The following is a 25,167-nucleotide window of genomic DNA, read 5'->3' as shown; positions in this document are numbered from 1 at the left end:
AGGAACACCCTGTGTTTATGCTGTGCTCTCTCAGTGCAGCCCCCCAGGGGGAGCGCAGATTCCCCCCCACTGGTGGTCTCAACCTGACAAAGGCAAACAGCGCTTTACAGACTCAAGTCTCGTCATGTCGCTCTCCTGATTTATAACTTTGCCAGTGGTTTCCCACTGGCCTTGGAGAAACAACGCAGGACTGGCCACGGCCTCCAGACCCTGAGCGGTCCTGCCTGCTCCCCTCTCCCACACAGTCAACCCCAGCTGCCTGCAGTCTACTCTGCTCTCACTTTCAGGGACACAGCCGGTTTTTGGTGTCTCAGGGTTTTTATTCAGGTTCCCTCAACGCATCCACCCAGTGGACACCCTTAGCAAATTTTCCAAGGGTTTGCCTAGCTAGAGCCTTAAAGTCACAGCAGTCTGTGGTATCTAACAGTAGAAAAGTTGATAATGTGATTTTTCAAAAGATAAAAAAATTCACTATTTAGTGTATCGTTTGTGAGACTCAGCTTCGATTTATATATAGACCAAGGAAATAGTAGCCAAAAACAGTTTATATTTTAGATAACTAGTAAAGAAAAATTAAATCTCACTGCCAAATGAAAGGCAAATGGCCTAATTGATCATGGAAATTTCATAAGAATTTACTGAACCCCATGTTACCTTGCTGTGTTCTCTAGCCATGTGTGTGCCCACGTGTGTCCACCAGTTGCGAGGTATCTCAGGTTTGCACACTTATGTTTACATCACCAATCAATATGACAAAGTCCTAGTCCATCCTATGACAATGTATATAAATATTGGAAAGCACCTTTTAAAATTTCACCATTTTTACCACTTGTGAATATATAATGTAATGGAGTGTCATACATTGGCCGTGTTGTGCAACCATGTATTTATTAATAGTTCCAGATGTTTTTTTTCTTCCTCTGAAGGAAACTCAGAGCCCATTACAAAGTCACTTTCCTTTCCCTGTCCCCCAAGTCCCTGGCAAGCACTAATCTATTTTTCATCGCCGTGGATTTGCCTGCTCTGGACATTTCATACAAATGGACTCATATAATATGTGGCCTTTTGTGTCTGATTTCCTTCACTTAGTACATTTTCGAGGTTCATCCATGTTGCGATATTCATCAGTACTTCATTCCTTTTTTCTGTATGATTAAATACATATAGCATTCACCATTTTCACCATTTTCACCATGTTTAAGTGGTGACCGTGTGCTTCTGAATGGGAGATTCAAAGCCAGTCTTTGTTAAACTAGAGAGTGTACTCTTAGACAAAGACCAAAACCATTGTCTACTTTTGTATGTTGCCAGCTTATTTTGAATTTGTATCTTTTTTTATACCAGCAGCACTACTAAGAAGATGTTATTCACTTCTAAAATGGATGAATTATCATTATTCTGTGTGAGGAGACTATCTTCTGTAGGGTTTATGGCTCTTGCCATAAGTCTTCAATGTACAAAGACCTCTATAATATATCTTACAATAAGGGGTACTTCTTTGTGACAATATCTTTATTCTTTGAATGTTAATTTGATTAACATTCATTTTATTTGAGTACATACTATGATTTTTGATACCTTGTAATGGCACTGGTTCTGAAAGTAATCAAATGTTTTGGGTGAATTTAAGGAGTTTACATGATACTTATGGTTTCCTCAGTTTAATGTTTATTTTACCATTATTTTGTCACTGGGATAAAGAATAAGGGTGTTTCGGCTCAGTTTCATGCAAAGATTTCACTTTTAAACATTATTTTGCCTAAAATTAGCATTATGATGCTTTCTAAAGAAATGTTTTGTAGACCGTATTTCACAGCAAAATTTCTAAATCTGTACAGGAATTATTACAAAAGTGGACAAGGATTGGCAATTCTTTGTAAAGAATTTCTGAATTATATATAACTCTCTTCTAACATTTAATAAAAGTTTATTTTAACCTAAAAAAAAAAACACTTTAAGTGTGACCGTCATCACATATATAACATGCGGGTTGTCATCTTACTTCTTAGTGGTGTGTTTAGATTCCCAAAAGTTTTTAATTTTGAGGAAATTTTTTCTTTACTTGCTGTGCTTATGGTGTCAGATCTAAGAAGCCATTGTTAAACCCAATGGTATGAAGGTTTATCTCCGTGTTTTCTTCTAGAGTTTATATTTTTATCTCTTACACTTAGAGCTTTGGAGCATTTTTAGTTAAATTTTTCTGTGTGATGTAATGTAAGGGTATAGTTTCCTTCCTGTGCATGTGGATAGTTCTCTAACGTCACTTGTTGAATTTAGTGACCTCGGACCTTGTTTACAATCAATTGACCGTAAAGGTATGGAATTATTTCTGGACTGTCAGTTCAGTTCCATTGATTTATATGTGTACCCTCATGCAAGTATCATCCTGTTTTGATTGCTGTTGCTTTGCAGTAAGGTTTAAGATTTAAAATTGAGAAGTGTGAGCCTCCAAGTGTGTCTTTCTGTTTCAAGAAGATTTTGGTTATTTGTGTTCCCTTAAAATTCCATCTGAATGTTAAGATCAGTTTGCCCATTTCTGCCAAAAGGCTGTTTTGGGTTTTTGTAGGAATTGCATTGAATTTGAGATCACTTTGTGTAGTATGGCCATCTTCAAACACATTCAGTCTCCAGTCCATGAGCATGGACTGTTTTTACAGTTATTTAGAAATTCTTTAATTTTCTCAGTAGGATTTTGTAATTTTTGACATACAGGTTTGCACCTTGGTTAAGTTTTTTCCTAACTGGATTATTGTTGTTGATGTTATTCAAATGGAATTTATTTCTTAATTTTAGTTCCCCGTTGTTGATTACTAGTGTAAAGAAATAAAATAGATTTCTGTGCATTGATATGTTGTTCTGTGACTAAGCTGTATTTGTTTGCTAGCTCAAATAATTTTTTTTAATTCCTTAGGATTTTCTATACTTAAGATCATGTGATTTGGAATCTGTGAATAGTTTTACTTTCCTTTCACATATGGATGCCTTTTATTTCCTGTTCTTATGTAAATGTTCTGGACAGAACTTTCAGTACAATGTTATTTTTTATTTCAAAATGCTAATTAAGATGGTACAAGTGATTTTGTTACATGGATGTCTTGTATGATGCTGAAGTCAGGGGTTTCAGTGTGTTCATCGCCAGAATAGTGTTCATTGTGGGCAAGCTTTTATCTTACAACAACTCTCCCTCTCTCCTCCCTTATAGGTTTTTCATGTCCTTTATATCGCTTTGTGCCCATGTATACCCATCTAGTAGATCCCACTTGTTAGTGAGAACATATGGTTTTTGGTTTTTCATTCCTGAGATAGTTCACTTAGGATAATGGTTTCTAGTTCCCTCCACATTGCTGCAAATGACATTACTTCAGTCCTTTTTTTTTTTTTTTTTTTTAGAGATAGGGTCTTGCTCTGTTTCCTGGGATAGAAGGCAATGGCATGATCATAGCTCACTGCAACCTCACACTCTGGGGCTGAAGTGATCCTCCTGTCTCAGCCTCCTGAGTAGCTGGGACTACGGGGACATGACACCATGCCTGCCTTATTTTTCTTTTTTCTTTCTTTCTTTTTTTTTTTTAGAGACTGGGTCTCACTCTTGCTCTGGCTGGTGTTTCCCTCCTTTTTATGGCTGAATAGTACTTCATGATTTATATACATACATGTATATACACACACACACACACACATACACACACACATATATACACACATTTTTGTCCCCTCATGAATTGAAGGGCACTTACGTTGATTCCACATCTTTGCAATTGTGAATTGTTCTGCTATAAATATTCGAGTGCAGGATAAAATGACTTCATTTCCCTTGAGTAGATACCTAGGAGTGGCATTGCTGGATCCAATGGTAGTTCTACATTTGTTTCTTTGAGGACTCTCCATTATGTTTTCCATAGAGTTTCTACTAATTTCAGTCCCACCAGTGTATCAGCGTTCCTTTCTCTCTGCATTTGTGGCAGCATCTATTGTTTTTTGACTTTTTTTTTTTTTTTTTGAGACAGAGTCTCGCTTTGTTGCCCAGGCTAGAGTGAGTGCCGTGGCGTCAGCCTAGCTCACAGCAACCTCAAACTCCTGGGCTTAAGCGATCCTCCTGCCTCAGCCTCCTGAGTAGCTGGGAGTACAGGCATGCGCTACCATGCCCGGCTCATTTTTTCTATATATATATTTTAGTTGGTCAGATAATTTCTTTCTATTTTTAGTAGAGACGGGGTCTCGCTCTTGCTCAGGGTGGTCTTGAACTCCTGAGCTCAAGCAATCCACCCGCCTCAGCCTCCCAGAGTGCTAGGATTACAGGCGTGAGCCACCGCGCCCGGCCCTGTTTTTTGACTTTTTAATAATGGCTATTCTGATTGGGGTAATGTGGTACGTTATTGTAATTTTAATTTGCATTTCTCTGATGATTAGTGATGTTGAGCAGTTTTTCATATGTTTCTTGGCCATTTGTCTATCTTCTTTCCAAGAATGTCTGTTTCAGTCTTTTGCCCATTCTCGGATGAGGGCGTTCATTTTGTTCTTGCTTATTTGTTTGAGTTCTTTGTAGATTCTGGATATGAGTCTTTTGTCAGATGTATAGTTTATGAGTATTTCTCCCATCGTGTAGGTTGTCTGTTCAGGGTGTTGGTTATTTCCTTTGCTGTGTACAAATTTTCTAATTTAATTAAGTCCCATTTATTTATTTTTGTTTTTGCTCTTTGTCTTTGGGGTCTTGGTCATAAATTCTTTGACTTGGCTGAAGTCTCAAAAGTTTTTCCTACTTTTTTTCTAGAATTTTTATGGTTTCATGCTTCTCATTTAAGTCTTTAATCCATCTTGAATTGAGTTTTGTATGTAGTGAGAGAGGGATCCTGTTTCCTTCTTCTGCGTATGGATATCCAATTTTCCCAGCACTATTCATTAAATACAGCTTCCTTTCCTCAGTGTATGTTTTCTGCTTTGTCAAAAATCAGTTGGTGCTAGGTAGATGGTTTTATGTCTGGGTTCTCTATTTTGTTCCCTTGGATTAGTCTCAGTTTTTTACACCAGTACCATGGTGTTTGGGTTCCTGTAGCCTTGTAGTATAATTTGATGTCACGTAATGTCATACCTCCAGATTTGTTGTTCAGTATAATGTTGCATGCAGAGGTGAAAGAGAGCATCTTTGCTTTGTCCCTGATCTTAGCGGTAAAAGCTCTCAGTCCCCAGTATTGAGATAATGTTCACGGTGTGTTTTCCATAAATGCTTTTTATCATACTAATAAAATTGCATTCTATACCTAGCTTGTTTGGTTTTTAGATAAAAAAATGGCGTTGTATTTTGTTTAAAGCTCCTTCTGTAAGAATGGATATGATGATGTGATATTTTTCCTTCATTATGCTAATATGGTGTAGTACATAGGAGATAATAGAAAAAAACTTTGGGTAGATCCCTCGAGGTCAGGAGTTCGAGACCAGCCTGAGCAAGAGCGAGACCCGGTCTCTACTAAAAATAGAAAGAGATTATCTGGCCAACTAAAAAATATATATAGAAAAAATTAGCCGGGCCTGGTGGCGCATGCCTGTAGTCCCAGCTACTCAGGAGGCTGAGGCAGGAGGATCGCTTAAGCCCAGGAGTGTGAGGTTGCTGTGAGCTAGGCTGACGCCAGGGCACTCACTGTAGCCTGGGCAACAAAGCGACACACTGTTTCAAAAAAAAAAAAAAAAACGCAGCTGGATGTTTGGCCTGAAGCCAGTGAATGACAAAACGATTCTGACTGATACATTGAAAAAAACAGTGGTCGGAGGGTTTCAGGACCTTGAGGTCTCACCTGCCACCGACAGACACCTCGCCCCCCGCCAGCCCGGCACCCCGCTTCCTCGTCAGGGCACGGCTGCGGCCCACACCGTGCGCAGACGCCATCCGCAGTCGCCTGCAGGCCGGGCGGGGAAGAGGCTCCCGCGCGCTCCCGCCCAGGCTCCACCCCCTGCTGCCGGCGGGCGGCGTTGTGGAGGTGGGGGAGCCGCCGCAGCCCAACGCGAGGCGGGGCCCGGCCGGGGCGGGTCCTGGCCGGGGCGGGGCCGTCATGGCGGCCGCGGCGGTTGCGTCACGAAGCCCCGCCCTCCCGGCAGTCTCGGAATGTGCCTCGCCTCTGGCTGCGCCCGCGCACGAGTCTGGGCGGGGCGAAGGGAGCCGGGAAGCGGAAGCGGCGAGCGCGCCTGGAGCGCAGCTGCGGGCGTGGGTGCGGCAGGAGCCGCGGAGCCGGCCGGGGAGCGGGGCTGCCGGAGCGGGCGGCCGAGACAAAGGCGACGGTGAGTGCAGCGCCGGCCCCGCGCCTTGCCCTCTCGGGCCCTTGCGCGGCGGCCTGAAGCCCCGAACCCCGGTCCCCGAGGGCTCCGCGGTGAGCGCGGCCCGGCCCTGCCAGCCGCGGGCTGCGGGCTGCGCCTGCGGCTCCGCTTCCAGGTTTGGGCGAGGTCTCTTCCCCGAGGACCGCCCTTTGGGTTTCGTCCGTTCTCTCTGAGGAACGGACGCGAGCGCAGCTCAGAATTCAGGCAGGCGGGCACTGAGGTGGCCGAGCGCCCGCCGCGGGGACACGGAAATGCGGACCCCTCCCCCACTTGGCGGGTCTGGCGGTCGCGAGGGTGGCGCGAGGGGCTGGCGGGGACACCCGGGGTCTCCAGGTGCGGGTTGGCGGGGCGGGGACCCGGGCTCCGGAGCCCTGACTGTCGCCCGAGGCGCCCGGCGCGTCCCGCCCGCGGGTCCCGCCGCGGAGCTCGCTGGGCTCGGAGCGAAAGTCCCGCCGCCTCCTCGGAGGAGCGCGGGTGACTCCCGCAGGTGGGTCACCGGCTGTGGCTGCGGGTTGTGACTTTGGTCCCGGGTGTGGTGGGTAGCGGCTCGCTCTGCCGCTTTAACAGCTGAAAAAGCGCCCCAATCCACTGACTTAAATATGTGCAATAAACAGTGTTGAGATTCCTTATTACCTTGCAATTATTTTAAATGATGAGGCTTCGTAGAGGAATTTGGTGGTGGTGTGCAGCTTAAAAAATTTAAACGTTAAAGGGCTTGGAATACAGTAGATGCTCCTTAAAATATTTGTTGAACGAATGAATCTGGAAACATCAGACAAAGCGGGTCTCACGTGTAGTAAAATTTAGGCACATACCCTTTTGCCTAAGATTAAGGAAAAAACGTTGGCAAAAAACATGTAGTTTTGTTTATATGCTTGTTTTTGATTTTTACCCAATATATGCATACTTTGGAAAATCAGTTGTTACTCTCAGTGCTACTAACATAGAAAATAAGTTTGAAATGTGAATTTTTTATTTTGAGAAAAGTTGGTATACATTATCTATTTCTTAAAAACAGGCTTTATATCTCATTTTCTTTAAAAATAATGGAGAACATAAAGAGGCGCTGGGATTGTATTTTGAGACCCGGCTTTATTTTTCATTGTGAGTAAAGTTGTTTATATGTTTTTGAGGGACTGCTATGGTCTTGAGTTTCTTTTTCTACAAGGGAGAACTGTAAATTGAAGGAGAGAAAAAAAAAAAACCTAATGTTGCACTGATACAATTAAACATTACCATTTACTCAACAGATATTCATTAAACATCTATTATGTGCTGAGAATCTGTGTTGAGTGCTGTTTCTGGGGATGAACAAAACTCACAATAATCCTTTTTTAAAACGAGCATAAAGTTCTTATAATCGATGTTGCAAGTGGAGGCTGTCTTAAACGCCTAGTGCCTGCTTTAGGTTGGGAAAGATGGCAGGTGAACTGCAGGAACTGTAAATTCCTAACAGTCTATTTAAAAGTTAATAAGTAACTTAAAAGGGCTAAGATCATTGGGTTACACTTTCCTATTGTCTGTTTAGTAAAATCTATCTACATTTTAAAAAGAAGGGAGGAAGAGATTTAACAAATTGGTGTTTTTATTATCTCTGTCTTACAAGAAGATTTTAGGATAGCATATTTATTGAAAGGTCTTGTACTTCTGGTTCTGTGTTCTGTAAATAATCTTTGCAACAACAATATTTTCTGTGTTTAAAAATCAGTGATGATAAACATTGGCTTCCTTTTCCATAAGGAACATTTTTAATTAAAGCACCATTTCAGGAATTTTATTTTGTCCTTTTCTTTACTATTTACAAACACAGGATTAACTTGATAATGCTGAAATTAGAAGGATTATTAGTAATAATTTGTGGTTCCATATATGGACTTCATCTATAGTTTTACAACTGATAGAACTGCTTATTAAAAAGACGATGAAATTTTTAGTATTGCATTTATTCTAAGGTTGCATTGCCTATTATTATTTTATTTATGTATGTTTAAAAACAATATTTGGCCTCTTCAGAAGTCTGAGTTAATGCACTCCAAAGCCAATCTTGATCTTTACAAAATAATGTAGATTACTATTTTTTTTGCAGTTAGCTTTTGAATTTTGGTGGACCCTTTTGACTTGTCAATGCTTATAATAGTTGCTGGATCATTTCTGTCAGCGTATAGATAATATATGCAGCATATAGATACTGCTATCTCCCATCTTTAAAAAACCTTGTTCACATCTTTCTTTAGTTACTACTCTCCAGAAAAGTTGACATTTGTGGTCTTCAGTACTCCCTCTCTCTCTTGGATCCACTACAGTGAGGTTTTTTTTCTCTTCCATTCTACCATAGCAGCTCTTTTTTGAGGTTACTAGTGACCTCTTTGGTGAATTCTAATGTCAGTGAATATAGCAGCAATAACAGCATTTGATGTGGTTGATAATGTTCTCTTGTTTGAAACCTTCTTCCCTTTGCTTCTGTGATATTACTGCTTATTTTCAGTTTCTTTTGCTGGTTCCTTTTCATCACTCCAACTTCTAAAAAATGAGGCAGTGTTCCAGGTATATATATTTAGACCTCTTCTGTATTTATATTTAGTCCCTTTTGATCTCATCTAGCTAGAATTATATATTTCTAACTAAAAATTTTATCTTTAGTCTGAATTTCTTTCCTAATCTCCAGACTTGTATGTTCGTCTGTGTACTCAACATTTTCAGCTAGATGTCTAATTTAACTAGACATCTAGATCCCAAATTTAACATGTCACAACTGAACAACTCATCGCCTCCTTCTTCTCTCCCACCCCCTCCAATAATAGTTTCCATTCCATTCTTCCTCATCTTTTAAATGTCCACTCGCTCTTGCAGTATCTCTGGCCCCAAACCTCATAGACATCTTGACTGCTTTCCTTCTGATACTCCCATGTCTAATTCAAATAATTGTCATGAAAGTACATTCTTTGTGTACTGTAAATGCTGCCATAACTATAAATGGAACCACAATTTGCTGCCACCCCTGTAAGCAACCATAATCTCTTGTTTGTGTTATTTTCGTAGTCACTAGTCTCCCCGCTGCTTCTGTACTTTTCTATTCTCAACCCAGCAACCAGGGTGATCCTTTTAACATGAAAGTCTGATTATTTTACTCTTGTGTTCAAACCGTTCAGTGGCTTTCTATATCCTTGAGAGTAAAAGCCAGAATATTTACTGTGCCTATAAGAGCCTCTGTTGATCTATACCTCCTGCCTTTCTGGTTTTGTGTCCTACACAATCAGGTTTCTACTTGGCTTCCTATACTCTGGCCCCCAGGCATCCTCCAGGTTTCTTGAACCTGCCAAGCGCAGGCTTGCTTTCATGCCCTCAGGGATAGAGCATTGTTTTATTCACTGCAGAGTCCCCAGGACCGTGGCCTCTTAATGGGCACTCACAGTTCCTGAATGAATGGCTGCTTGTCTTATTACTCCTGATTCTGGTTACAGCCTATATGCATGTTTCTGTAACAAAAGTATTTGAACTTCACCTAAAACTGTATAGTCCTGTAAGAATTAAGTAGAAACAAATTTAGATACAAGAATATAAAGTAAGTTTTAACTCAATTTTTGTGTATGGGAAATGAAAATACACAGTGAAATGGTAAGGAACAGAGGAGATGGGAAAGGAATGAAGAGAGCTAAGGCAAATGAAATAAAGAAGAGGAAAACCTGATTTGGAAATAGGGTGACAACGTGTAAAAAATGTATTTTTTGCTTGCCCCGTATTTCTTTTAAGTTCCATTTCTTGAGTTCTGAGTGTTAGTGATTTTCATGGACTAGACACTTCAAGTTGGACTATATGATACCCTTCTTTTTATCAGGGATGTAGGCTCAGGTGAGATCAGAAGCCAAAACTTCATTGTTCTTCTGTGTTTTGCTCAATTCTTTTTGTTAAAGAAAAGGAGAAATTACTGAGAAAGCCTAATGGTATTCTTAGCAGTTTTTATTTTTTTTGTAGAAACCTCCAATAGAAGTCTCATAGTTTTAGGGAGAAATTTTCAGTGTACAAAAATGTATTGGTATGCCTGTCCTCTTGGTACTGTACCGCCTATTTAGTCCCCCCTTAAAAAAGGAGAGAAATATAAGTACATTTATTTTGCATGGTAAACTAGCAGCTAGCTACAATAATCACAAGTTTATTGAGTAGCATTAAATGCATATACTTATTTGTGCTCTTAAATGAAAAAAAAGAAAAATGCTTGTACAGACTTAAATGCATAGTCTAAAAATGCAGTTTAACTGATATTTAGTTGGGAAATGAGAGTGCAAGGGGAATTAATGATATGCAGATTTTTAGTATTTCTTTCTGCTAAGACAAGATTTTTTTCTTTTACCCTTTTTCCCTGAGCTGTAGGTCTCATTTCCTGTTGGTTGATTAAAAAAAAAATCTTTTAGATAAATTGTTGAAATGAGTAGCTCAGTAGTTCCTGAATGAATAAATAATTTTATGTGCAAGTATAAATTCTCCTTAAACCAGTCTCCACAGTTTCCTATTTTTGTGTAATATGCAAAAATTTGTGTTTATTGACTTGGGGGACTTTTATGCGGCCATAATGTGGACTTGGTTTTCATGGCTATAGGGAGTGTGGGTGTATATGTGTGTATTTCTTTACAGTTTTTGTAATATGAACATGTAATTTAGACTGATACGCTGATATTTTACTTTAACTCCTGAGCACTAATTTGAACAAAAATCGGATTTGGTGTTATATTTTTCTTTCACTTTAAAATAAACATGACCTTTATAATTCTTAAAAAGTCTATTTACATACCAAATAAAATGATTTTGGATGATACACTAGAAGTGTTTGCCTATGGTTTTGAAATAATCCTAGCCTGAACAACATAGTGAATTTATTTTATAGACTAATTAGGTCATCTTCATTAGAATTCAACATTGATGTACTTGAATTCATATGTTAGCATTTCACATATGAAGTAACCATCTTGGGTTAGTAAGATCCTTATTTCTGAGCTGGTGTGTAGTCCTACCACTAAGTTTATTTCAGCTGTAGTCACAGGTTTTTTTTTTTTTTTTTAAAGAGACATAGTTTTGCTCTGTTGCCCAGGCTGGAGTGTAGTGGTGTGATCATAACTCCTGGGATTGTTGTAGCTAGCTACTAATTTGCCATGCAGAACAATAGATGTACTTATATTCCTCTCCTTTTTTAAGGGGGACTAAATAGGCAGTACAGTACCAAGAGGACAGGTATACCAATACATTTTTGTACACTGAAAATCCCTCCCTAAAACTATGAGACTTCTGTTGGAGGTTTTTACATTGGCAATCTCCTGCCATTGCCTCTTGAGTAGCTGGGACTACAGGCGTGTACCACCGTGCCCAGCTGAGCAGAATTTTTTTTTTTTTTTAGAGATGGGGTCTTGCTGTGTTGCCCAGGCTGGTCTTGAATTCTTGGGCTCAGGAGATCTTCCTGCCTCTGACAACCTCTCAGACAATCTCACCTTTGCTCATTACACTCTATCCAAGTTAGTCTGTTCAATTTCTCAAACATGCCATGCTTGGTCTTGCCTTAGGACTTTTACACTAGTTGTTTCCTTTGTCTGAATGGTCTTTCCCAGATCTGGAGCCTGGCCCCTTAACTTTAAGGTCTCAGCTTAAATATCACCTAAGTCACCACTCCGTTTAAAATAGCTTCCCCATTACTGTTTTAATTTCTTCATGGCATTTCTCAGTCCTTGAAATTATGTATTTTTATGTATATTTCTTATGAGAGCAGGGACCTCCTTTGTCTTGTTCCCTGCTGTCCACAATGCCTAGAATGCTACCTGGCACCAAACAGGTGTGCAGTGAAGTGTTGAATGGATGAAACCGGGTCAAGGGCAGACCAGGGTCTGGGCAGGGCCAGACCAGTCTCAGCTGTTCTGTTATGAATGATTTTAGTGTACTAGTATTTTAAACTGTCAACAGCCCATTTCTTCTGACCTGGGGAAGACAGAAACTGGATCGGTCAGACAAAAGCCTGGTTTTAGAAAAGGGTGAGACAGTCTGGGACCTGCTCTGGTCCTCAGCGTGTCCTGTGGAGCCAGTGGTGCTGGCGTCGGTGGGTGCCTGTGCCTCTCGCTCCGAGTCCGCGCCCGGTGCCTCGTCTGCAGCTTGGACTGGCCGTGGGGGGACAGTTACAACACGGGAGTGGGCAAAAGCTGCAGATCAGGGCTCTGTCTTTCAAAAGAGGTGGTGGTTCAGTATTTATCAGGAGACCACTGGGTGGGCCCATGTGAAATTGCTGGTTTTTGCTTGAATATTGGCAATTTCTTATGTTTTAACCTAGTAGTTAGTTGGTTTGGTTTAAAGATAATTTCTTCATAGGAGTTAGTGAAATTACCTCAGTGCTTTACTTTCTTTCTTTTTCAAAATTATGTTCCCTTCACATCTGATGATTACTTGAAATTCATTTAATGCATAAAATTAGCTATTTATATGTTTGTATGTTATTTAGCTGTATATCTAATAGTTTAGCTTATTCCAAAGCAGGCACGAAAGATCTTCAGATTCCTCTGAGAATGTTCTTGGTTTTGCTACTGAGCAGTAAATAAGCCTTTTGAAAGGTGTTCCTTTTCTAGTCAAGAAAGCAGATCCGATTCAGTTAGTGATACGGCATTATCTACCCTTTTTTTCCCCCCCAGAATGATTTACATAAATATGTCCGAGTTCAATTCTTTGGTTTTTTTTTTTTTTCTGGCTTTTTTCTTCTTTTGCCCATTATTACTCCTGAAGCGCTTGCTTACATTTTCTGATCATTTACTTTTGCTACTCCATGATTTCTTCTACAAATAAATGTCACTAAATCAATGAAATGATTTTGTCTTGTTTCTCGAGTTTTTTCCTGTTATCTTTCCTGTGGTTACCTGGACATTCCAGCCCATTTCCAACCCTCCCCCCAGCTCTCCAGTAAAGAGACATGAAATTACAGGCATCATTTTCTTATCTGAGGAAGTTTATTGTTTGAAAATTGAACTTTGTTGGCTCAGGGGAATTTATTGGTATTTCTTGAGCAACATTTGCTTTATGTTAATTCTGAATAAGTGGATTTGAACTGGTGGTATTGAATTGTTATAAAATATGACACCCACATTTCCTATCCTTTAACTCAAATTGTTCTCTTATGTGCGTATGAAAAAAAAGTGTTTAATATAGAGCATCAGAAAGTACATATAAGGTAAAGAAGAAACCTTTACGCCTACCACCGCAAGATAACCAACCGCTGGTAATATTTTGCTGAGTGTCCTTCCAGATAAATCAGTGAATATATGCTTTTTCACAAAAGTAGGATCTTATTATACATACTATTCTATAACATTTTGCCTTAGCAAATGTTATGATCATATAAGCATTGCTTTTTATTACTTCAGTTTGAAAGGGTCTTATTGGAAAGTGAAAATTTTGTTTGACAAGGGTAAAGCTGTCAGTAAAGTTGTGATTAAAAACAATGGTGTTTATGGAGAGCAGAATGTGGCAGAGTCAACTGGAGATGAGAATTACTTAAGCAGTAATTGTTTTCTTAGGAGCTCTCTCACCATTGTACAATAGCCTGATTGTTTTATACTAGCTAACAAAAACCGTTCCTGACTCTATGTAAAGTAGAATTATTTTAAATAGCCATATGGTGAAATATGGGCCTGTAAATATGTTCATATTTTTTAGACTGCCCAAGTCCTACTGATGTCTTAATATTAAAAACTTCTAGAAGAAAAATGTGTTTTTTTGACATCCTTCATCTATGTGTAGTACGACAGTTTTATTAGATATTGCTACCCTTTTTGTGTGTCAGAGTGAGGGAGTTTTTAGAAAAAGAAAATTTAGCATGTAAGAATTCTTATGTTAATGTCTGATTTGACTTTTGTTTTATGACTGAAAATTCTTGTGGAAGAATTGCTGATATGTATTGGTGTATTGCATTCTTGGAAATTACCGGTCCCAATCTTGTCAAGTAATTGTTTAGGTCTTAAGGTAGCAATTTTTTTTTTTTTTTTTTGAGACAGAGTCTTAGTCTGTTGCCTGGGCTAGAGTGCCCTGGCGTCAACCTTGCTCACAGCAACCTCAGACTCCTGGGCTCAGGCAATCCTCCTGCCTCAGCCTCCTGAGTAGCTGGGACTACAGGCATGCACCACCATGCTCGGCTAATTTTTCTATATATATTTTTAGCTGTCCGTATCAGTTCTTTCTATGTTTAGTAGAGACGGGGTCTTGCTCTTGCTCAGACTGGTCTCAAACTCCTGAGTTAAAATGATCCATGCGCCTCAGCCTCCCAGAGTGCTAGGATTACAGGCATGAGCCACCGTGCCCGGCCAGCAATTTTTTTTTGAGACAGCTCTTACTCAGTTGCTGGGGCTAGAGTGCTGGTGGAGTCGTTATATCTCTCTGCAACCTCCTACTTCTCGGCTCAAGTGATCCTCGTGCCGCAGCCTCCCAAGTAGTTGGGACTACAGGCATGCGCCACCGTGCCCGGCTACTTTTTTCTGTTTGTGGTAGAGATGGGGTCTCACTCATGCTCAAGCTGGTCTTGAACTCCTGAGCTGAAGGGATCCTCCCCCTTCGGCCTCCCAGAGTGCTAGGCTTACAGGCACCAGCCACTGTGCTGGGCCTGAAGTAGCAATTTTTAAAGCCAATCAAATATGCTTTAAGGGTTTTATAATTTAAATGTTTTTTTCTTTGCCACAGGAAAGGTACCTGTTACCTAGGGTAGAAGTAGGCTGTTGATGTTTTGCCTTGTTTTTAGCTATGTCATTTTCTGTGTTGTATTACTGCTTGCTCGCAAGCTCTTGTAGTCATTTTCTGTTCAGTAGCCATTTCTCTTACCCCACAATGCTATATCCTGGACGGTGCATGTGTTGTGGAAAGCACTTCTCACATGGTAAAGAAAAATAAAAAGCAGTGTAGTCAATGTGGATTTTTTTTACTGAGAAATGATGTATTTCTTGTTTAGAGACTGGCAGTGTAGTCACTAAAAAATGTTTTTCATCCACATTATATGTTTGTGAATGGATATGCAGGTGTCTCTGTTTGTTGGAAGGTAAAGTGAATCTTGAGATAAATTCGAGAAAAGTGTTTAGAATTATTCCATACATTTTGCTGTTTTAAAAAAGTGTTATTTTTTAAAAAGTTTCATTCCACAGTGAGTTTTTAGCCTCCTCTTTTTACATTTATTTTGTTTTTGTAAACTGTTCTAAAGAAGCTTAGAAACTAGTCACACAGTAAGTGGCAGAACTCACATTTGAAGTCTTTTCTGATTTTTCAGAGTCAGTAAGCTTGGGAAGCGCTGTACAGTGGCAGAAAGAATATGGACTTTGGAGTTAGACACACCTCAGTTTGATTCCTAAATCTGTCACATATTTGCTGCATGGCAAGTTCTTACCCTTGGTGATTTTTATTTTTCTTTTCATTTAAGTGAGGGTAATAGGCTTATTAAGATTAAATGAAGTAATACACATAAAGCGCTTGGCTTGTAGAAGGTGCCGATAAATGTTTCATTTCCTTTCTGCTACACCTTATGGTTTTAAAATATCTTGGAAGCCACTTGGACATTTCACTTGAAAGTGAATTGCAGTCAGGAAACTGGAAATAGACATAACCCAGGTGGACTCATATTGTAGTGACCCTCTTAATTTCCCTGTCTGAGAAGCAGAGTGGTTCTTATAACTGTTCAAAATATTTGACTTCAAGGCAGGTTTTATTGTTAAAAGCTGAAATGGAACCCATTGGGATGAGTTAATTATTGCTGACCAAAATGGCAAGAAAGTAACTATTTCTACATTTCCTGAGAAATTGAAGCATTTGTGCTGTATGCATAAAGATGGTAAATTTTAAAGGCTAAGAACTGACCCTTTGAAAAGAAATATATGATGAAAATAGGAGAAGAAAGTGTTAAACCAATAATAAAATTTTTTTTATCAGATTTAAGAGATGGTGCTGATTCAGACGTGCGCACAGTGACACAGGTGCTAAATGCAGTGCTGGAGGGAGTACAGATCTGTGGAACCTGTTGCAGAAGCACTTTGGCAATGTCACAGAGCAGAACTTAGTACTTCTGAGAGTACATCCTAAGTAACCGATTTTTCTGTTTTGCGGGAGTGAGGGGAGAAATAATTTTTTTACTGTAACAGCCTTATTGAGATTATTCACATAACATAAACACCTTTTTAAAGTACATAAGTCAGAGTTATATAGCCCTTGCCACTATCTAATTTTACAATGTTTTCATCACCCCCCCCCCAAAAAAAAGAAATTAGTAGTCGTTCCCCGTTCTTCCCTCTCCTCAGCCCCTAGCAACCACTAACATATTTCATCTTTCTAGATTCGCCTCTTTGGACATGTGATATAAATGGAATTATATGCTGTGTGGCCAACTGGCTTTTTTTCATTTTGCATAATGTTTCAAGTGTGATCTGGACAGTGTATATCAATAGTACATCATTCTCTTTTATGGCTAAATATTATTCCATTGTAGGATATACAACATTTGACTTATGTATGCACTAATGAATAGGTAGTGAGTGAGTGAACCCAAACAACTATGATGAACAACGCTGCTATGAAAATTCATGTATGGGTTTTTTTGTGTGGATATGTTTTTTTTTTTTTTTTTTTTCAGACAGTGTCTCACTCTGTTGCCCGGCCTAGAGTGAGTGCCGTGGTGTCAGCCTACCTCACAGCAACCTCAAACTCCTGGGCTCAAGCAATCCTTCTGCCTCAGCCTCCCGAATAGCTGGGACTACAGGCATGCGCCACCATGCCCGGCTAATTTTTTCTATATAGATTTTTAGCTGTCCAAGTCATTTCTTTCTGTTTTTAGTAGAGACGGGGTCTTGCTCTTCCTCAGGCTGCTCTCGAACTCCTGAGCTCAAACAATCTGCCCTCCTCGGCCTCCCAGAGTGCTAGGATTACAGGCGTGAGCCACCGCGCCCGGCCATCAAATCTCAATTTACTGAATCTTTTTTGATTTCAGATCAGGTTCCCTTCACAATATTGACTATGAGATTGCAGTCTAAGAATTTTCCATTTTTTTTGTCAAGCAAGAAAAAAATTATCTATAATCCTCGTATTTGTGGTTTCCAAAATCATACTGTTTAACTCAAGTAATTTGTCTCTTTTTCGTATGTGCTCTTAACATTATCACAAGCTATATAATACCTGCTGTTGATATTTGTCTGATTGAAAGGTTTTCTTGGTGTGCTATTTCACCAGCAAAGGAATGTGTGTAAAGAGGTCTCTGAAACACTAGCTCTAGCCAGTGCTGACACTAAGGAGTTAAGATCCTGTGTACATCCGGTGTTCTCACAGCACTTCTCTGAACCAAGGACAAATGACAGACTTTTTTAGTCGTGATGTACAGTCAGCCCATGGGTTCTGTAGTCATGGATTCAACCAACTTTCTTGTCATTATTTGCTAAACAATGCAGCATAACAATTATTTACATAGAATTTACATTGTATTAGCTAGTATAAGTAATCTAGAGATGATTTAAAGTATACAGGAAGATGTGTGTGGATTATATGCAAATACTATGCAATTTTATATAAGGGATTTGAGCATCCTCAGATCTTGGTATCTGCAGGGAGTCCTAGAACCAGTCCCCCAGGGATACCAAGGGACAGTAATCAGCTGTAACTGATTACTCCTTTTAGATGTAATTTATTCATTTGAGCTATGAGAGACTTAATATTAACTAATCCAACCCATTTATTTTTTAAGATATGATTAAGGCCCAGAAATCTTAGCACTGTACTCCAGGCTTTTGGTCTTTAGTCTGGTCTTGCTGATATTTGCTGATAACTTTATAATAAGCTTTGTGATAGTAAAAAGAAACCATGAAATATTTAGCAATTTTTCATTTTCTCTTAAACTTCTCAATACAATAATGATCATTTCTGTGGTATATTGTGTTTTTCTACAAGCAGAAATGAATGCCGAACCCTTACGAAGAGATAAAGGTTATTTGGTACATATTGGTGGTCTCTGTCCTTCAGTATCTGAGGTATGCCAAGATTTCTTTTTTGAACTTCATTTTTAAGTTTGTTAATTGTTCATATTATGATCATTTGTTGTGTTTCTACTTTTCACAAAGTTATTTCTCTTTTTTTATGCTGATTGAAGGTCTCATTTCCAGAAATACCAAGTTTCTGAAATTTCAATTTATGATTCTTCTACTAATTACAGGTGTGTTTCCCAAATTCAGTCAAATGTGCATTACTGTGTGCCTGCTGTTCACTAGAGGTTCTGTAGCAGACATCGGCCACAGTGGTGATAAAGTCAAAGGCCATTCCCACAGGAGTGTCCCAGGCTAGTATAGGGGGACACGTAGACAAATAGTTGCAGTCATTATAGACAAATAGCTGCAGTCATTAGTTTGTGCTGTTCTTAATCAGATCTTTCTTTGATTATACTTTGTAGCTTGTCATTAGAGTGCCTTAGTTAAGGAGAATGGGCTCCAGAAATAGATAACTTTGGCTCAATTCCCAGGTCTGTTAGCAACTTTATGAATAAATTTGGGCAATTTACTTAATCTTTTTGTACCTCAGCCTCCTCTTTGTCTATAAAGTGAGGTTAATAGTACTGTCATAGCGTTGTTGTGAAACTATGAGTTAAGTATGTAAAGCACTAGGAGTAAAGCCTAGCACATAGTAGATGCGCAGAAAATTGTATTCTATTATTTCTAATTTTAATTGCTTTTTAGATGACACTTTTATACTTTTTAGGTAGATAGCTACATCATCTATATATAATCTCTTCCAGTATATACATTGGTACTTTCTATTTTGTGACATTCTCAGATCATTCAAATCACAGTGGTGATGGAAATACCTTTACTATCTTCTGATAAAAAGTGCTGGCTGTTCATTTCAAATATGAAAATCTTTTATCAATTAAGAGAATCCTGTTTGTAGTTGGGGTTGAAATTTGTTAAAAAATAGGTGTTTAATTTTATTTAATGGAGTCACCTAAGAGTATGTGCTTTTTAAATTTTACTCATTAATGTGGTATTAATACATTTCATTATAGTAAAGTAGTATTATAATTCTAGTAGTATTACCTGATGTGAAAGATTCTTTCAATATCTTGTTGAATCCTTAAAACAAACTGTGGGGTTTTTTTTCTTAATTATTATACATACTGTGTGGAAATTTAGGAAATACAATTAAATGCAAAAATACAAGGAGGTTATAAAAAATTATCCATAGTCGCATCATTTGAAAACAACCACTTTTTAGATTTGATACGTATCCTGCCACTGTCTAGGTCTGTGCTTTTATAGGAATAGCTCTTGCTCGACTGCCTCAATTATATGGCTAAAATTCTGATTAGATGTTCCAGCTCTTTTTTTGGTCTACATATTTCCCCACAACAAGGCCATAAAGATATTCTCTTAAATATTCTGGTAAATGTTTTAAATTTTGACTTTCACATTGCAGGCCTTTGGGTCATCTGGAGGTTATGTTTGAACATAGGAATTAATTTTAATTTTTTTAGTATAAATAGTCCCCAGATTGCTAGTCTCTGCAACTTTATCATACATCAGCTTTGCAAATGTTTTATGTTAAATTTTAATATAAAATTAATAGGAGATAATTCATGAGAAATGCTTACTATCTTTTATTTCTCATCTTTAATTTGGTTTTTATTTAGTTATCCTAAATAAACATTCTTCCTGATTTCAAGCTAAGTATATCAACCATTTTTTTTTTTGGGAGACAGAGTCTCACTCTGTTGCCCGGGCTAGAGTGCCCTGGAATCAGTCTAGCTCACAGCAACCTCAAACTCCTGGGCTTAAGCAATCCTACTGCCTCAGCCTTCTGAGTAGCTGGGATTACAGGCGTGTGCCACCATGCCTGGCTAATTTTTTCTACATATATTTTTAGTTGGGCAGATAATTTCTTTCTATTTTTAGTAGAAACAGGTCTCGCTCTTGCTCAGGCTGGTCTCGAACTCCTGACCTTGAACGATCCACCCGCCTTGGCCTCCCAGAGTGCTAGGATTACAGGCGTGAGCCACCCTGCCCGGCTTAGTATATCATCCTTTATAAGAGCATTTATTATTTTGAAAACTATATTTGAGCCAGTGGTTACAAAATTAAGTTTGAGGTAATTTAAAGTCATTAATGAAAAATCTTTTGGTTTTCTGCTTTTGTATTTTAGATATGCATCTCTTGCTTTCCAACAACAACAAAAAAAAACAGTGATGTAAAGATGGCTGTGAAAGAAATGATGCCAAAAAGGTGGGGGACTGCTGCTTTACAGTCTTTTTTTAATTCTTTATTCTTGAATAGTGCTACTCTATAAGTGACTAATTATTACACTTTCATCACTTTTTGTAGCTAACGTTATCTCATAATTGTTGAAACCATAAAATGCAGTCATTTTATTTTTTTATGCCCTCATCTTTACCTCACTGAAGTTTTAAACACGATGTGGAAAATGATGGAAGTTTGCTTTGTTCACTCTTTCCACTTCTCAGCAAAATGCCTGGGATCCCGTAGGCATCCACAGACCTTTCTTTTCAATGTACATGTAGTAAAATGCACATTTTGGTGTCCATGACTTTAGATGAAGGCATACGGGCAAGTAACCTCCACCATAATCAAGATACAGAACAGTTTCCTCATTCCAGAAAATTCTCTCATGCTGTGATATATTTCCTGTTCTTAAAATTTTACCTATTTCAGAATGTCATGTAAATGAAACCATACTATGTATCCCCAGTAGTCTGGCTTCTTTTACTTAGCTTAATGCACTTGACGTTGATCCATGCTGTTGTGTGTGTAAGTATTTCATTCCTGTTCAAGTATTCCTCATTTTTATTCAGTTATTTTCTTACTGACTTTTGAATTCTTTATCAGATAGATATGTGATTTGCAAATAATTCTTCTCAGCTTGTGCCTTGTCTTTTCATCTTAACAGTGTCTTTCTTAGCAGGGGTTTTTAATTTTCATAAAGTATAAACTATCAATTTTGCTTTTGTAACTTTTTAGTGTTGTAGCTAAGAGCTCTTAGCATAATTCAAGGTCACAAAAGTTTTGAGTTAATTTTTATAAATTGTTTGAGGTTGAATTGTGGTGGTTTTGATTCTTTGTATTTGTTTCTATTTTGCATATGGAATTGTGCCAGTGTCATTTGTTGAGAAGACTGTCTAATGTCCATTGAATTACCTTTGCACCTTGGCCAAATATCAGTTGCCCCGTTTGTGTGGATCTATTTCTAGACTGTGACAGTTCCATTTTTCCACCCATACTACATGGCCTTGATTACTGTAGCTTTATAGTAACTCTTGAAATCAGGTGGAATGAGTCCTCTAACTTTATTATTTTTTAAAATTGTGGCTGTTCTAGTCTGTTTTGTCTTGCTATATAAATTTTATAATTCAACTTGTCTATCTACAACAAAAATCTTACTTGGATTTTTACTGGAGTTACTTTGAATTTACAGATCAGCACAAATCCCTTTTTAATAAATGGATGAAAGAAAAATATTCGTTAAATAAATGAATCTAAATTTTTCCCTTAATAAGATATAGGGATCTCTTTCAACTCTGTCTGTTTTCCAATCCTTTCCTAATTCCTGGAGTTATCACATTCCTTTTCTATAGCATTACCGTTTCCATTCACAGACCTTTGTCTCTACTCTCAGTCAGGCATAGCCCTTCTTTATCCCGACAGGATTTTCACTTGACTTTGCATTCCTTTGACGTTACTGTCCTTATCTGTCTTGTGTTCTTATTGCCAGACTTCTCAAGGAAGTGATTTATATCCAATGTCTCAATTTCTTTGGTTGCTTCTCTCGTTTGTCCTAATAATCTGTCCTCCGTCTTTACAATTTCACTTGAACTCCTCTTTCCATTGTCACTGGTGACCTTTTCGTTAGTCTTTCCCCATCTGCCTTCGTGACTCCTTGGCCTCCTTAGTCATTTCTTTCTGGAAACTCCTTTCCTCTCATCTCAGTGACACTTCACATGGAGGGTGAATTTTTTGTTTCCTTCCACAGTAGGAAGGAAGGAAACAAAGTACAATTAGGTTACATGGGGACCTAAACAGAAGGTTTGGGAACTGTGGCTTTTCCTCTCCCTTCTCATGTACCAATTACTATGGTTTCTTGCCTCTGCATCTCTGTGTGTTCGTTCTCCTCCTCCTCTCTGCACATGACAGTTTTCTGCCCGCATTTGGCTTTGTGTTACTTAATTCTGACTCTACAGTATTTTCAGTTTGACAGATTAATTTGCTTGAGGAACACCAAAGGAGCACCCCGAACGCGGCGCCGGGTACCGGCACGGCCCCTTTGGGCCCTCCGACTCGGAGCTTCTTTGGTTGGACTGGTGGATCGTCCCGAGCGCCGTTTTTGGTTGATGCTCTTGGTTTACTCTGAGCCGGTTCTTTTCCTAGGAATTGTTTGGGATCCTAACTTAGATTTGGAGGTGCATCCTAAAGGGTCTTCTCCCTTGTCTTTTTATCGTAAAATTAATCTCAGTTGGCTTTGCTGTGCATTTTTGAAAGAGGAAACTGAACTGTCTTGTTGGTAGGTAAATGAGAGACTGAGCTCCTCAGCTCCGAAGAGAAGGGGCAACCTTACTCCTCCCAGCCTTGGCAGCCCTGGGCAACCGGGGTCCCGGGTGGGAGTTGCCTGGGGCAATTCCCTGAGGCGCGAGTGGCCCCATAGGGAACCCCCGACACACACATTAATTAAAAGAAGGCTCTTCCAGGAAACGCATATAAGAGCTGATCACTCGGCGTTTGGAGCCCTCTCGGAGGTGCTAGACCTCTGAGAGAGAAACCTGAGACACCTAAGAGGGTGGGAGCGACTCAGTGGTGAGACCTTGAGGAGCCCCACCCACAAGCAGCACACTCTGATCCACGACACCAAACCCCATGTTACAGTTCGGTTGCTTCTTTTAAAGAAAAAATGGGACATCCTTTAAAATCGAGGAAAGACAAGGGAGAATGACCCCCATGGGGCACCGCAGTTGGTGTGTGGTACCTCTACTTGCAAGTAGTTCCGGAAATGAGAAGAGTCGAAGGCATGCCAGGTGTAGCTAGGGCTCCAGCTGGTTACAGCTAATGCTTGTGCACAAGTTTTTACGAAAGGGCAAATGACATCCAGGAAAATTCAGAGTTGAAACGGTCTACCTACCGCCTATAGAGTTGAAGTGTCTTGAGCTATTTCTCTCTCTTCTTTTCTGGCTACTCTAAACCCTGCTAACTTTTTCTGTTGATGTCCAGATAACTCATTCTTTATGGCATTTACAATGGAAAGGCTACGTGGAGATCCTGATGCCAGTTATTGGTCAAAGGGGTATGAAAATATTTCCATTTTGGTCTTTTAACCCTAAAGGCAGACAGAGTTTACCTCCAGTGATTCAGTGTGTATAGAGAGGTACACAGAAGGTGTTTCTAAACGCACTGTCATGTAATGTTAACCGGAGTGTCAGGGACTCAGAGTTGTCCTAGAAGTTGTGGTTAGAAGAGCTTAAGGTGAAAGCTTCGGTTTTCCCTTCGTCTCGTCCATTTTTGTCCCACTCTTTACAAGCGAGCAGGTTATGTGTACATTATGTGGCTGTGACAAAGTTTGTGCCTGGGGAAAATGTTTGTAAATTATTAATTTTTGTGTAGTAATTTATTTTAAGCTGAAAAGTGAATGATGATTACAATCCAGAGAATCTGAAAACAGTCTTACTCTTTATGAATATTGCGTGTACTCAAGTGTACAGCCCCCCCCCCAAAAAAAAATTGTTCTGAGAACATTTAGATTGTTTCCAGACAGCTTAATCTTGATCCTCACGGAGAAAGCATGCTACTTCTTCGTGTCATTGTTTGAGTTGCTGAGGACTGGCGCTTAGAGTTGTTTTTTATTTTTTTTCCTTTCTCTGTCTCTCTCTCTCTGAGCCTACACTCAGGTGCTCTTATGTTGATATCAGATTCAGAAAACTTAACTTAAAACGAAGGCTTCAGGAGCAAAAATGTTCTGACCTTGCCTCGTCTGCCTGCATCTTGTACCAACCCCTCCCTGAAGCCACCCATAAAAACCAGAATCCCTCTACCCAAGGCAGGTCGTACAGCCCAGAACCCCTGTTTTTCTGAAAGCTAGCCTCAAAACCCAAACTTAGTCTATGTAAAATGGCCATGAAGTAATTATCTGACCTGCTTTGTTCTTACTTTGTTTAACCATAAAACCCTGTGCCAGAAAGGGCCTTGCCGCCCTGCGGCCCAGAAGGGAGGAAGGCACACTGGAGAGAGGCCGAGCAGAATCTAAATGTAAAAGCCTTGCTGGTTCTGCCACTTGGCCTGTTAGAATGACCGCACCCCCTTTTGGGCCAGTCATTTCTACTGCACTGGCCATGCTTTCAACATAAATAATGGGCAGTTTCCCCTGCACCTTTGAGTGTACGTTCTGAAGGTGTCCATGCATAAGTTTTATTTCTTTTTCCTAGTAACCTTCTCAGCAGTAAATTCTCAACAGGTCTTCACGGGGACCTTTTTGGGCCTTTGCTCCCCGACTTTGGGGACCAGAGAGACTTTGATCCCTGTGATGTCAATAAATTCTATTTTGGGACGTGATGTTTTGGAAGGATCTAACGAACTGATGGGATGTTATAAAATGTCTACTACATTTATAACATTTAAAAGTGATGTCATATTTGCTGACTAAGTCTTACTGAAGGACTTACTTGCTTTTCTCGGTAAAATTTACGAGTTTAACATTGAAAAGCCAGTAACTTAAACGATATTTTAATCCCTGTTCCATGTTACAGATCTAATTTACAGGGTACAAAAATGGCAAACAGAAAAGTAACTTAAACGAATAGCTGGAATCTACGTAAACTGCTAAGGTAAATGAATAGATAAG

General features: G+C 39.4%; 1 long non-coding RNA gene across 4 annotated transcripts in view; it reads left to right on the top strand.

The window, feature by feature from the left end:
• The first annotated feature begins 6,142 nt into the window (after positions 1–6,142).
• Positions 6,143–25,167, top strand: part of LOC123621866 — a 59,706-nt gene continuing 40,681 nt past the window's right edge. For 2 of the 4 annotated variants that reach the window (XR_006729299.1, XR_006729297.1), the window contains exons 1-3: positions 6,143–6,270; positions 18,238–18,314; positions 20,473–20,552. This is a non-coding gene — a long non-coding RNA (uncharacterized LOC123621866). The remainder of the gene's footprint in view (positions 6,271–18,237; positions 18,315–20,472; positions 20,553–25,167) is intronic. The other 2 variants (XR_006729298.1, XR_006729296.1) reach the window with 1 other exon arrangement.

Source organism: Lemur catta, chromosome 16 (genome assembly GCF_020740605.2).
Source record: "Lemur catta isolate mLemCat1 chromosome 16, mLemCat1.pri, whole genome shotgun sequence".
Classification (NCBI taxonomy): Eukaryota; Metazoa; Chordata; class Mammalia; order Primates; family Lemuridae; genus Lemur; species Lemur catta.
This window is presented reverse-complemented; position numbering and strand designations above follow the sequence as displayed.